This window comes from Mastomys coucha, unplaced genomic scaffold (genome assembly GCF_008632895.1).
Source record: "Mastomys coucha isolate ucsf_1 unplaced genomic scaffold, UCSF_Mcou_1 pScaffold7, whole genome shotgun sequence".
In the NCBI taxonomy this organism is placed as follows: Eukaryota; Metazoa; Chordata; class Mammalia; order Rodentia; family Muridae; genus Mastomys; species Mastomys coucha.
In genome coordinates this window covers 32,999,615-33,014,865 of record NW_022196913.1, presented here as the reverse complement: position 1 = coordinate 33,014,865, position 15,251 = coordinate 32,999,615, and the positions used below count along the sequence as shown (strand labels likewise).

At 43.4% G+C, this 15,251-nt stretch overlaps 1 protein-coding gene across 11 annotated transcripts in view; it reads left to right on the top strand.

Annotated features, from left to right (window-relative positions):
- The window catches only part of LOC116082704 (protein TMA23-like), a 414,563-nt gene that overhangs the window by 49,511 nt on the left and 349,801 nt on the right, over positions 1 to 15,251 (top strand). Inside the window, exon 3 of one of the 11 annotated variants that reach the window (XM_031359590.1) lies at positions 14,010 to 14,071. The exons of the other annotated variants lie outside the window; for them this stretch is intronic. The gene's annotated coding sequence lies outside the window, so the exon portion shown is untranslated. The remainder of the gene's footprint in view (positions 1 to 14,009; positions 14,072 to 15,251) is intronic. 11 annotated transcript variants of the gene reach the window in all.

Genomic DNA, 15,251 nt, shown 5'->3' with positions numbered 1-15,251 from the left:
GGCTCTGCCAGTTAGTTCACACCTTGTTAGGATCATAGAATGGCAAGGTACACTGTCCTTTTATTGTTCTTCCACTCCTTAGGCTTGGGCTGCGTTGATTTCTGTCAGCAGTTGCTACCTCCTGAGTGTCCCCCTCCCCCCCATCCATCAGAATAAAATCCATCACACTTTTGACTACGTTTTCCTCTCCAAGAAAATGATCTTTAAGAGAATGACATGTAATATAGACTTTATTCTTCTTAAGGTATCAGAGAAACGGTATCTGAAATAAAATCAATACATGATGCAGTGGTTTATTTACATTTAAAATATTGAATCGTGGCAAAGCATTTTATCAAAGGCTTTGGGACCAAATACATGTTCCAGACTTTCAAAAGTAGGGCAATATGCAGCAGAGAAGCTGCTGTGTATAGTGGATGATCCTGAATGTGCCCACTTAATCCGCATATCTCAACTATAGTAAGAAAAGGCAGACTTAGGAGAGCTTAAGATGTACAGATAGTGATTTGGTGTGTGTGTGTATGTGTGTGTTATACACACATACTTTTAAAAGTTTTTGTATATATACACACACACACACACACACACATATATATGTATGGGTATATGTATGTATGTTTGTATGTACTTTTAAAAAGACCTTTTCATAATCTCAAATGATGGCCACCAGGCGGATCAGGGGCAAAGGCACAGTCTTGCCCTTCCATACTCTCCAGGATAAGAGGAAGCAAGTGGGACAGATAGAACTGAACTCAATGGAATAGAATCCCAAAGCACGGGGAAGCACATTTAGATCAAAGCTCTCTACTGGTCTCAGGTCTCAGGTCCGTCCTCTCCACCTCCCATGATCATGCAGAGTGAAGTTCAGCTGTGCTTTTGTTTTATATTGTTTTTCTGGGCAGGAATAAATTATGTTGTGCCTGTGTAGAGATTTGCTTTTTAGTTTTAAATTATCTGCAGCAGTTGATAACAGCGTGAAATTGGCCTTTGAAACTTGAAATAGTGGGCTATAAAACCTCATACATACTAAGTCTTTTTGTGGGTGTTACTTTATATATTCATTTATGTACATCCACCTGTGAAAGCCTACACACATACAAACAACCAGCTTACACAGAGAAACCCTGTTTTAAAAAAACAAATCAAAACAAAAAAACCCAACCCCCTAAATCAACATTTTACCATAGAATTACATATTAATCTTAGTTTGCTTAATAATGATTAAACACATAGTTATTTCTATCTTTATTTGCATTTCCCATTTTCTTTAAATTAGTGCTGTTCATATATGGCAGCTCTTGGATTTATTTACTGATTCTAGGACATGTTTTTGTTTTGTGTTTACATTCAATTAGATTCTTCCCCTGGTGCTGGGGATTGATTGAGGGCCTTGCCCATGGTAGGCGAGCACTGGTCCACTTAGTTATATCCCAGGCATTTTCTTATTTTGTATGTGGGAACAAGGGCTTGATAAATATAAACTATGTTTCCCATTCTGGCCTTGAGTTCTGAACTCCCGTCTTTAAACTCTTGATCCTTCCGTCTCAGCCTCTAGAGGAGCTGGAACAAAAGGCATGCTCTAGCAGGCCTGGTTTCAGAGTTTTATTTTGGTTTTTTGAGACAGGGTTTCTCTGTGTAACCTTGGCTGTCCAGAACTCACTCTGTGGACCAGGTTGCCCTCAAACTCACATAGATCTGCCTGCCTCTGCCTACTACTCAATGGTGGGATTAAAGCACCTGGTTTATGTACGCTGTTCTGTTGTTGTTATTTGTTTGTTTGTTGTTCTCCCTTCCTCCCTCTCTCCCTCTCTCCCTCCCTCTCTTCCTTCCTTCCTTCTTTCCTTCCTTCCTTCCTTCCTTCCTTCCTTCCTTCCTTCCTTCCTTCCTTCCTTCCTTCCTTCCTTCCTCCCAGTGTGCATATGCATATTCTTATGGAGGTCAGAGGACCACTTGAAAGAGTCAGTTCTCACCTTCTACCTTCAAACTCAGCTTGCTAAGCTAAGCTTCCTAATGTGTTCCTGGGCCTCTATTCTGATGGAAAATGGTGTTGTGGTCTGAATGTGGCTCCTAAGAACTCATGTGTGGGAAATTTGGTCTCCAGTGTGGCAGTGTTGAGAGACTGGATCTTCTGGTAGTGATTGGTTCCTGAGGGCTCTCCTTCATGAATGGATTAGACCAAAAGACAACTGTGGAAGTGGATAACTGTGGGAGTGGTCTTGTTATAGGAGTAAGTTCTGTGCTATATTCTGGCTCCATCTCACAATGCTGTCCATCCTGTTGCGATGTGGAACAGTGGCTCATGGCATGTGCTCCTGGACTCATGGCATATGCATCCTGTAGACTCAGGAGTCAATAAGTTACTGTTGATCACACATCATTCAGTCTTGAGTATTTTGTTTAGACCACAGAAACTACTAACACAAGTGGGGTGGCATTCCTAGGTCAATCTGAAATCCACTGGTTTGTAATATAGCCCACCAGCACTTACTTTTTTTTTTTGTTTTTCGAGACAGGGTTTCTCTGTGTAGCCTTGTCTGTCCTGGTACTCACTCTGTAGACCAGGCTGGCCTTGAACTCAGAAATCCACCTGCCTCTGCCTCCCAAGTGCTGGGATTAAAGGCATGTGCCACCACTGCAGGGCCCACCAGCACTTTCTATCCCAATCCTTGCTTTCTGTTAAGATAGGCCAACTCAGCAGCTTTAGTGTCTGCCCATCTGCCATTACCTGCCTGCAGCTCTAGTCCCTTCAAAGCTCAGTGTTGGGCTTTACCGCCCCACTCTGTCTTACCTTCAAAAGGAACATTCGTTCTGTTATCACTCCAGATTGAGCTGAGATGGAGAGCCTTTCCCTAGTTTCTCAAAGATTTCTAAATTTGAGGCCATAGTATTTACGTAACCCTTAAAGGTATGGAGCAGCAGTAGGGAATTACAGAGCAGAGGTCAGGAGATAGGACTCTTTTTGGATTCCAGAGGCCCAGATTTTATCTGCAAGATTTTATTTTAGGTCATGCTCCCAGGCTGTGCCTGATGCCTGTAGACACAGAGGTCAGGCTTCCCGCCACTGTGAGGCCCTGGAAGTAAATCCAGGCTCCTAAGAAATATTTATAAGTTATATAGAGCAGAAACTTACAGCCTCAGCCAAACAAGTACATGCTACACATGGCCCATCTGGTTTTATTTTGGAGCGTATGCACTGAAGGAAAGTGCACAGGCTTTCTGTGATCCACGAGCAGCGTGAAACTGTGTATAAAATTTCATGGTGAATCTCTTCTGTTGGGCAGCAGAACCATGCTTTTCAGCAGGTTATTGAGAGGATCTAACTTCTCTGCAGATGATGAAGAACCAAGTCAATGGTCCAGTTCCTGGTTGCTGCTTCATGTCTGGACTTAGCTAGTAGAGTATCAGGGGTTTTGTCTGTGTAGATCAGTGATTCTCAACCTTCGTAATACTATAACTTTTTTTTTTTAGCATACAATTTATTTTAAAATATACAACTGAGTACTGACATTTTTTAAGTCATCAAAATAATTTATAATAGTTAAATGCCTCTTAAATGTACATGATATCTTCTGAAGCTAAAAAGTAATATGTATTCAACTAGTTTTTAAAATCTATTTGGAATATAAACATGACAGAAGTAGAAGAAAATCTCTTAGGAAGTCTGCTATGAAAGGAAATTGTGACAAGTTCCTGATTAGACAGAAACCGTTTCATCTCCACAGCCTAACTGTGGCTTCATAGAATGAATTGGGTAGTGTTCCTTCTGTTTCTATTTTGTAGAATAGTTTGAAGAGTATTGGTATTAGGTCTTCTTTGAAGGTCTCATAGAATTCTGCACTAAACCCATCTGGTCCTGGGCTTTTTGGTTAGGAGACTGTTAATGACTGCTTCTATTTCTTTAAGGGTTATGGGACTGTTTAGATGGTTTATCTGATCCTGCTTTAACTTTGGTACCTGGTATCTGTCTAGAAAATTGTCCATCTAGATTTTCTAGTTTTGTTGAACATAGGCTTTTGTAGTAGGATCTGATAGTTTTTTTAATTTCCTTGGTTTCTGATGTTATCCCTTTTCATTTCTGATTTTGTTAATTTGGATTCTGTCTCTGTGCCTTCTGGTTAGTCTGGCTAAGGGTTTATCTATCTTGTTGATTTTCTCAAAGAACCAGCTCCTAGTTTTGTTGATTTGTTGTATAGTTCTTTTTGTTTCTACTTGGTTGATTTCAGCCCTGATTTTGATTATTTCCTGCTGTCTACTCCTCTTGGGTGAATTTGCTTCTTTTTGTTCTAGAGCTTGCTTTCAGGTGTGCTGTTAAGCTGCTAGTGTATGCTCTCTCCAGTTTCTTTTTGGAGGCACTTAGAGCTATGAGTTTTCCTCTTAGCACTGCTTTCATTGTGTCCTATAAGTTTGGGTATGTTGTACCTTTATTTTCATTAAATTCTAAAGTCTTTAATTTCTTTCATTATTTTTTCCTTGACCAAGTTATCATTGAGTAGGGCGTTGTTCATCTTCCATGAATATGTGGGCTTTCTGTTGTTTTTGTTGCTATTGAAGACTGGCCTTAGTCGGTGGTGATCTGATAGGATGCATGGGATTATTTTAATCTTCTTGTATATGTTGCGGCCTTTTTTGTAACTCATTATATGGTCACGTTTGGAGAAGGTACTATGAGGTACTGAGAAGAAGGTATATTCTTTTGTTTTAGAATGAAATGTTCTATAGATATCTGTAAAATCCATTTGGTCCATAACTTCTGTTAGTTTCAATGTGTCTCTGTTTAGTTTGTGTTTCCATGATCTGTCCATTGATGAGAGTGGGGTGTTGAAGTCTCCCACTGTTGTGTGAGGTGTAATATGTGCTTTGAGCTTTAGAAAAGTTTACTTTATGAATGTGGTTGCCCTTGCCTAATGTTGTAACTTTTTAATACAGTTCCTTATGTTGTGGTGACCTCCACCCATAAAATTATTTTTGTTGCTACTCCATAACTATAATTTTGCAACTTTTATGAATCATAATGCAAATATCTGTGTTTTTTAATGATCTTAGGTAATCCCTGTGAAAGGGTTATCTGACCCCAAAGGGGTTGCAATTCATAGGCTGAGAACCACTGGTGTTCATCAGTGAATTAAGCAGGGCTTGCTTATCTATGTATCTTCTTTTTCTTCTCCTCCTCCTCCTTTTTCCGTCTACATTCCCCATCTCCATCTTGCTCTTCTTCTTCCTACCCCTCGTTGTCTTCCTCTTCTGTGGTGCTGAGACTCAAACCCAGGCTCTTCCCATTCGAGGCAAGCATTGAGCTGCATCCTCAGTGTTTTATGCTTGGCATCTGGGAACAGCTGCTCAGTTGCAGGTATTCCCTCTGAGTGGTCCAGGTCCATCCCTGGGTGAGAAACCTCCCTCTAGCATCTGCAGATATGCTGTCCTCTGGTCTGCTGGGTATGGCTTCGTGATCCTTTTCATTTCCTAAGGAATCTACCTATTATGTTTTGATAGCCTTTCTAGGGCGAAGCCATAGTCTCTACAAAGGGATATTTCATTTTTACAGGCAAATAGTCTTCTACTGAAGAGCACAGTTTGAAAAGTGTTCCCCAAAGAGTTTCAAAGACATGAGAGCCATGCTCTCAGCCAGCCTGAATACTTTTTTGTTTGTTTGTTATGTTTGTTTGTTTGTTTGTTTTTTTGAGACAGGGTTTCTCAGTGTATCTCTGGGTGTCCTAGAACTCACTCTGTAGACCACAGCCTGAATTCTTATAACTGTCCTTTGAAGATAGACATTTCCCTAGAGGTTTCCCCCAGAACTTAGAAAATTGTAGGGCTGGACCAGGGACAGTGAAAGATTTCCTTCCCTATCTCATACTGTTCCAAACATCTTCTTGTCTTCAGTTACAGCTGGGATTCAGGTACCTTAAGTATGATGCTGGCTTTACCCATTCCCTTGTTTGGCCTCTTAGATACTGCCAGGGCCCCATTTGTACCTGAAATTGTAGGGCTTTGAGTCTTCACTGTCATGAATCCAATTTTGTGATGTCTGGCAATGCATTTACTAAACACATTCTCTCTTTCTGTTTGGAGACTCATTAGTCTTCTAAGCAAAGAAGGATGTTCATCCATGCCAGGGCTTGGGGAAGGGAGAGAGTAATTTGCTCTGACTGCATCTTTAGAAAGTAGGGACCAAGATGAATAGTTGGAGACCTAATACGAACAGAATGTTCATAAAATGCTTTACACAAGGTCTCTCATCTTGACACTGCCACCCACATCCTTTAAAAAGACTGACTTTTATTTTTATGCGTGCATGTACATATGCCATGTGTGTGCATGTGCCTGTGGAGGTCCGAGGATGATGTGGGTCTCCTAGAGTTGCACTTTGTCGTTACAGGTGGTTGTGAGCTGCCCAGCGTGGGTGCTGCGCCTCTGGAAGAGCAGTAGGTCCTCTTAACCACTGAACCACTACTCCAGTACAGCCACTCTTCCCTTTGCATGTGGTTAGCTGAAATGAGGTTGTGGCTTTACTGGTAAGAGCTGCATCCTGGGGGAAGCACTCTTGCCAGATGCTTTCGGGTACGGTAATTAAAGGGGAACCAGAGGGCTGGGAATTGGGGTCACCATCCTGGCAGGCTGTCCATTTCTGTGGGGTTATATGAAGCCTGTTTTCTCAGGTGATGTCCACCAAGCTTTGCAGAGGCCTTTGCCTCCCATTTCTTGCAGTCGCTCGAGGTAATTACAGAGTGTTGTTTCTGAACCTGCCCGCAGTGGGTGCAAGAGGGACACCCTCTTTGGGTTATGATCCTGCCTTCTTCCTACCTGTGTCTTTCAAGACAAGATTTTTTTTCCCTGTTGATAGGTTCTTATGTGTGTGGGATATGCCTGTGCATGCATGTGCGCTCCCCTGTGTGTGCACTTGTGGAGGCCAGAGGTTGACTTCAGTGTCTTCCTCTTTTCCATCATCACCACCACCACCTTTGAGACCTGGATCTCTCAGCCAGACAGGCCTGTCAATAAGCCCTAGGGATCTACCTTTCACTCCCCTTTCCCTCTCAGCACTGGATGACAGGAGTATGCTGCCTTACCCAGGGTCTTACATAGATGCTGGGGACCGGAACTTGGGTCTCATACTTTGCTGCAGTTGCTGTACCTTCTGAGCTCTCTTCCTATCCTTGTGGTAGCATTCTTAAAGCTTTTGAGTAGGGAGAGCTGGGAAAAGAGTTTCAGGACCATGCCCGTTGGAGTGTTTCCTTAAATTTTGAACATTCCTGTGAATGATGAATGTAGAGATTTGCGACTTGTGAGCATATAGAGTTATTGGTTAGTTGGCGTCTTCTCACCGTCATGAAAATATCTGGCAGAAACAACTCGAGCGGGGAAGAATTTATTTTGCCTTGTAGCTTTGGAGAGTTCAGTCTGTTCTATGGTTGCTTGGTCCCATGTGCTTGAGCAAAACATGGCAATGGGGGCTTTTAGTGAGGAAAACTGTTTATTTGCCGGTCAGGCAGGAAGCAGAGAGACAGGGAATTGGGGCAGTAGCTGCTTTCCTCTGCTTTTCAGACACTTTTATTCTGTCCAGCTCTCACCCATCAGGTGGTGCTGCTTATCCTTGTTAACTTTTTCTGGATCTGGCCTCAGTGATACACCCAGAAGCCTGCCTCACCAGTCTCCTAGGTGACTCTAAAATCCAGCAAGCTGATGATGACTATTAGCCGTCATAGTCGTTAACATGGGATTTTAACCCACCAAAATGATGTGTTTGGGCTGGAGGCCCGTAATAGAGCGTGGGATTAGATCTCAGCATCAAGGCAGACATACAAGGCTTGCTTTTTTTTTTTTTTTTTTTTTCGTTTGTTTGTTTTATGTATATGAGCACACTGTCACTGTCATCAGACACACCAGAAGAGGTCATTGGATCCCATTACAGATGGTTGTGAGCCACCAATGTGGTTGCTGGGAATTGAATTCAGGACCTCTGGAAGAGTAGTCAGTGCCCTTAACCACTGAGCCATCTCTCCAGCCCTGACATACAGTTTCTGTTTTCCAGTGCCTTTTGGAGTTGGAAATATTGCATAAATGAAGTATAAAGCTAGGAAGCTTCCATAAGAGTTTAAGATGAGTGGATGTATTTAACAGTATCTTTGAAGGTGATCAGTTAATGATCTTATTGGGAAGGGTTTGCCAGTCTTTGTCATTGCTGTGAAGTGCCTACTTGGAACTGGGGCAAGCTATTTTACAATTTTTTTTTTTTTTTTTTTGGTTTTTCAAGACAGGGTTTCTCTGTGTATCCCTGGCTGTCCTGGAACTCACTCTGTAGACCAGAAATCCTCCTGCCTCTGCCTCCCAAGTGCTGGGATTAAAGGTGTGCGCGCCACCACTGCCCGGCTATTTTATAATATTATTAATACCTTAGTTTGACAACAGAGGTTCTTAGGAAATGTGCTGCTAAGCTGTGTTGTACTTGAATCTTCACAGAATTGCCCTGTCTTTTCTCACTTGATAACCGTGAATCTGTTCTGTGATGATCTACATTCCAAAGATGAAAGACAGTTTAGACTTGAGTTGCTAGGATCAGAAGCAGTTTTGGTGAGCTCTTTTATTAGCTCTTAAGGTTCCCAGTGACTTCTGAGACCCAGTACTGTGAGCAGCTAAGGAGCTGAGCTGACCTTGCCTCAGCTTTCTCCTGATGGAACCTCTGGACACGTGAATATCCGTGGTGTTAGTGTTGGCTTGTAGTGCCAGGCCTCAATTATCTAGACTCTTAACTGTCTCTCTTATATCCTAGCTACATTACCTAAGGCACAAGGGATAGGCCAGCACATTGTGTGATTAGATGTCCCTGACAAACCCTTAGGATAGAAAACTATATATATAAAGCGGCATCCAAAAGGACGTCCTTGTCACCCATCCCCATCCAGTCATTGGCACACCGTACCCAGACATGGTAGGGAGCAGCAGCGTCTGTTTGGGTGCCTGTCACTCAGCAGAGAGCTCAGCCGTGACACTCCTGATTCCCACAGTTACTTCTGCTTCTTACCCGTGGCAATCCACGCAATACAGCTCCAGTCACAAGGAAGACAGGAGCAGCATAGACTTCTTAAGTGGATGCCTTGGGGTGTGAATTCTTGATCTCCTTTATGGGGTTCTTATCTTTAACCCGTTTATTTGCTGTAGCTATGGTGCCATGGTACTTTTGCAGATAGACCACCTTCAAGTGGAAACCACAGTATTAGCTGAAATATTTGTATTAATTGGGACTCAGCACAGATGCCATTTGAGTTTCTGAAAGTGTACAAAGCCTAGGAGTTTGAGGACTTAATGCCCAACATACAGGTACCTTAAAGCAATTAATTATTAGTTAACTGCTTTTTTAAAAATTGAGGCAGGGCGTCGTGTAACCCAAGCTGGTGTTGAGCTATATGTAGCTGAGGAGTACCTTGACTAGTAATCCAGTCACTACCTCTAGGAAACAGCCATGTATCACCACACCTGGCTTATTTGATGCTAGAGAGTGAATCTAGGGTCTTATGCATGCTGAGTGAGCACTCTCTCGACTGAACCACACCCCCAACTCTTATTTATTTAGATACTAGTCTGAGTCAGGACTTATACTGTAGCTGGTCTAAGGTTAGAGGCTCCTGGCTCTGATGGGCTGAGATTACAGGGATAAGTCATAGTGCCTGGCTAAGATACTTTTAATTTCTAGTCCATTTTGTTTAGAGTTAACAAAGGTTAGGGAAATAAGACTGTTTTTTTTTTTTTTTCCTTTTTTGGGGAATGTTTGGCAGAGCGCTAGAGTTGATGTGTTCTTTGGCAATGAGCTAGTACTACATGCCAGGTTTGTTTTCCTCAGTCCCTCGTGCCTGGCTTCTTCAGCTTACCATGTGGGGTACCAGGGATTTTATCATGCTCCTAAATAATTTTAAAAACTTACCATGCGATGCACAGGACATGAAGTTTGGCGTCTTACTGGCTGGAGGGCAGCTGTGTTAACTGCTGCACCATCAACACCTCTGCTCAACTTAGCTGGTTTTAAGATCCCAGTTCAGTGGCCCTAAGTAAATTCACACCCTCCCAGAGTCGTCGCCACCGCCCATCTCTACATTTCATTTCACCAAACTGAGAGCCTGCAACGATGAGATATTTTACATATGTAAATAAATCTCTGAGTGGAAAATAATAAAATTCTCAGGGTAGAAGGCTCATTGGCAACATGTCAGTGCTCTGACGTTTCGTCTACAATTCTTTCATATTTCCGTTTCTTCTACTACCTTTTATTGTAGAGATTGCCTTTTAATATCCGAAGCTCATTTAGGGCAGGCATTCCTATTCCAGTTTTGTAAACAGAGAAATAGAGACAGTGGTAGAAAAAATGTGGTGCTAAGTGGCCAGGCTATCAACTTAGTGCTGTGATTTTAAATCATACCCCTTCACATTGTTACACTGGGTTCAAGAGACTGAGCAATGCTTTGTGTTGCCTGTCTGCCTGCCTGCCTGTCTGCCTGTCTACCTGTCTATCCTGTGTCATTCCTTGAGTTTGTGGGCATGGAGCGAGTGTCAACAGAGAGGATTCCTGGAGTTTTGTTCTAAATTACAGGTCTTGCCCCAACAACAGTCAGTCTTGTTCATCACCGTGGGCATCTCCTCAGATCCTGCATTCTTGTCCTCTGCCTAAACACATAGATACAGCAGATGTCTCTTCAAATAATACTTTTAAAAAATGCCTGGAATTGTATTTAAATGGCTTCAATTATTCACTAATTAAATTGCAGATTGTTTCTCCAGGGGCTTTTGCACTGGGCTGAGTTTCTTCATTGTGTTGGACAAGGACAAATCTTTCACATTGTAGCATTGTGAGAAATCCTGCTGAATAGGCTGAAGGAGTCTCTAGTTATTTCAGAACAGATTTGATATTAAGACAATCTTTTAAATTTTTATTTACTCATTTACACTGGCCAAGCCTTTTGTTTTGTTTGTTTGTTTGTTTGTTTATTTTCATTTCTGTATTTGATCCTGGTGCCTGGAATACCCTGCAGCATTGTGGACACAACGGAGGCCCATGTATTAAATTGAACATGTCAGCTTCTTGGATCTGTGTAGGGTGTACCAAGAACGACACAATGGGATCCTATTTTAACACCACATGTGTGTCTCTAGTGTGGCTGTCACATTTTGAATCTCTAAGCAGTCTTTTCCAGAGCTTGAATGTAGTGTGCACTTTGCCCCAGGATCTTGTCTGTCCTCCTTATCATTCGTTGTTGTCTGGCATTTCTGAAACACTTCTCCCATGTGCTGTGTTCATTTACAGAGAGAAGGGGAGGGGAAACCACAGTGGGGAGAAGAGAAACAGATAGAAGTTTAGTGTTCCTGAAGACCCAAAGCTTGTCTCAATATGCCCTTGCTGTTTTTAAATGTGAGTGCTCGCTAGCTTTTAAACATGTAAATTATTTCAACACCTTAAAAAAAAAGGTTCAATAATTTCATGCTAATATTCACCCTTATCTTAGATAATGAAGACTTTCTTCTCTGAATAAATAAATATCCAGCTCTCTGGAGTGGTTTGGGGGCAGCCTGGTCATAGCTGAGCATTCCACATGCCTGCCTTTACTTGTGGGGGAAGGAAATTTCACCTCATCTTGCAGGCGAGTCAGAAGTTCACTGAGGTTAGGGGAGTCAGGGCCCTTGAGATGGCTCAGCAGGTGAAGGTGCTTTCTGCCAGACTCGAACCCTGCCATCCACAGGGTAGAAGGAGAGGACCAGTTGCTGCAAATTGTCATCGACTTACACACACACACACACACACACACACACACACACTCTAAATAAGCGAAGTTGCTTTCTCAGTATTTCAGTGGCACTGTGTGCAGATGCCACTCAGCTAATGAAAGAAAACCATGTCCCCTCTGTGACATGAACACTCACTGAGGTATTTCAGGTTGTTGGTGATAATCAATCATTGTCAAGTATTGAAGTTGTTTAAGCACGTGAATGTTGTAAACGGCAGAGAAAATTGAACACTTCTGTCCCAGACAGTACCATGCTGATAGTAGCAGAATCCAAGTAAGTGGGGGAGCTGGAGAACTGGGAGGTTTTAGGATGCAAGAAGTTTTCAAATCAAGCACCCCTTAAGTGTCCTTAGGCAGGCAGTGAGAAAGAGCTTGTCATCAGCATACACAATTGAAAGAATCTGTGTCAGATCCAGTTGAAGCAGCCCAGAGATTACCACATGAAGTGGTTGAGAAGAAAGCAATGTAAAAGCAGTAGGTAGAGGGTACCCAAGTGAGGCCACAGATGAATCTCAGCACCTCAGGATCAGCACAGGGGGATGCTGGAAATACGGATGGACAGGGCGACATACTTAGGAGGCCGAGGATCAGAAGTTTAAGTTTAGCCGTGACTCCATAGGAAATCTGAGGTTAACCTGGGCTACATGAAACTCCCTGTCCCGCAACACTCCCCAGGTGAATGAATGAGTGGATGGCAGGTGTAGACAGTAATGAAAGCAAACATACCACTAGTAGTTATATTAGGTATAAATGCAAGGCAGTTTCTGTGTTTGTGTGTATGACCAAGTACACCTGTGTGAGTAGGGGCCAACCTGTGTTTGCCTTCCCAGCCCTGGGGTTACAACCATGTACTACCAGACACAAATTTCCTGTGTTTGTTCTGGCAGATTGCAGTCTGGTTCTTTTTCCCTCTCCCCTCCCCTTCTCTCCCCTCCCCTCCTTTCCCCTCTTCTCCCCTCCCCTCTTTTTCCCTCCTCTCCCCTCCCCTCCTCTTCCTTCTTTGTCTGACTTCCTCCCTCCCTCCTCCTTCCCCCACTTTCTCTCTCTCTGTCTTTCTCTGTCTCTTTCTGTCTTTGTCTGTCTCTGTCTCTGTCTCTGTCTCTCTCTCTTAGACAGAGTTTCTCTGTATAGTCATGGCTGTCCTGGAACTCACTCTGTAGACCAGGTTGGCCTCAAACTCAGAGATCTGCCTGCCTCTGCCTCTCAAGTGCTGGGCTGAAAGGTGTGCGCCATCACTGCCCAGCATGCAGTCAGGTTCTTGGGTTTGTAAAGTAAGCATTTTTCTAACCTAAGCCATTTCTCCAGCACTCAGCCCTTGAGTAGGCTCTTCACATGCAGGTTTCCACTCTAAGACATCCCTGTACCATAGACATGATACCACGTGTGAAAACTGTATTTTAGTCCTAAATGCTTTATTTACGAATGCAACCAGGGCCCATGGAGATGGCTCAGTTGGTGAAATGCTTGCTGCACAAGAGTGAGGACCTGAGTTCAAACCCCAGAACACATGCCTTTGTTTGGTTGGCTGGCTTTGGTTCTTTTAAATCTTGAGTGGGGTGTGGTGCATACTTGTAACCCCTGCCTGTGGTAGAAAAGCAGCCACAGGGCATTCCTGTGACTGACCTGTCTCAGAAAATAAAGCAGAGTTTGACAAGATGCTCACAGGGCAATGGGGCTTGACTTGCCAATCTGGCAACACCTGAATGTGATCCCTGGAGCCTACATGGAAGTGGACAGGGACAGTGTGGACAGGGATGGCTGATTTGTCAAGTTGTCCATTGACTTCCACATGCTTACCCTGGTGCTCTGTGCATAAGCTCACACTCAGTCAAAACACGAACGGCAGCAACAACACACACCCCAGGTGGAAGACATTTGAGACTGACCTCCAACCCTTGAATCCTCCTACCTTAAAAAACAAAAGCAATCAAACCTGATACTACTTTTTATTAGTGCTAGACAAAAGTTTTCCTATGTAATTTTGGAATGAAATTTTGCTACCCCCTCCTCTTCTGGCTCCTACTCCTCTGTCTGTCTGTCCATCCATCCATCCGTCCATGTGCTTTTGACATGGTTTGAGGACCAGACTGTCCTCAAACTTGTATGTAGCCAAGGCTAGCTTTGAAATGACTCATCTTCCTACCTCTATATTTCAAGGACTGGGATTGAAATAGGCATCCACCTTGGGAGGTGTAGCTCTCTTTTCTTAAAGGGATCACCTTTGCATCCTTGGTTTGGCAGGTGACCTGACATGGTGGTGTTCTTCAGCTGCTGGAGATCTGTGAAATGCTAAGATGGTGCAGGTAGGGCTTGCTGAGTGGAGGTGACGGCAGGATGGGAGGGGTATTTATAGTTCACAGGAGTCAAATGCTGTTGCTTACTTCTGAGCATCAAATCACAATGACACAGAGTACAAAAGATGGGGCCCGATGACTGCTTGTGTGGTTGGGTGCATACATGATAGAGTGCAGGGTGTCACAACCTAGGGTGGGCTGCAGCAACCCACTATAGGTGTCTCTCAAGTGTGCCCACAGTCTTCCTGGAGCTGTCTTTCGAGTGTACAACCACCCACAAACTCACAAAAGCCTTTTTTTTTTTTTAAACCAATCAAACAAAAACCAACCAAACAAAAAAAACATTAAACCTCCTGACCTTCCTCAAGGGCTGATGTTTTAGAACTGTATCCCCATTCCTCACTGCTTTTGAAAATTTCTTGACGTATGGATACCTGCCCCAAGGGGAAAACAGATATACAAAGGCACGTAAAATAAGGGTTTTTCCCCATGTAGTTCTATACCATGGGTTCATCCATGGAGGCTCTGAGAAACAGCAACGGTCCTTCTGTGTAGACATGGATTTGGACACCTGCTCTTGGTGTGAGTCCCCAAGTGTGATGGTGGATATTTGAAGTTGTATGACTTAAGAGATATTGAGATTTCAAGTGCAAGGAAAAAGAAATTTTTTTGTGCGTGCGAATGACAGGTCACACTCTGTAAACTGGACAGAGACAACTCTAGTTTGAGAATGTAGATCGTGGATGTTGGTTGGGTGAAAAACAGGAGGAGAACAGTATTAAGCACAATGAATGTCTATGACACCCCCCCTTTTTTACTTTGTATCTGTGTATATGTGCCATTTCTGGGGGTGCATGTGTGTGTGTCTGTGTGTTTGTCATGTTAGTGTGAATGCCCTGTACACACCGGCAGTGGGAAAGTGTCATTTACCTTGTTTTTTTTTTTAGACAAGGTCTCTCACCAGGCCTGGAACTAGCTGCCTCTCCTAGGCTGGTCTGCGTTGAGCCTCACAGATCTGCCTTTCTCTGCTTCCCCCTGCTTCAGGTAGAATCATGCCCTCCCTGCCCTGCTGTGGGTTCTAGAATTGAATGCAGATTCTCAGGCTTGTGCACTGAGCGCTTCACTAAGGTATTTCTCCTGCCTCTGGCAGAGTCACCCTCTCCCTCTCCCTCTCCCTCTCCCTCTCCCT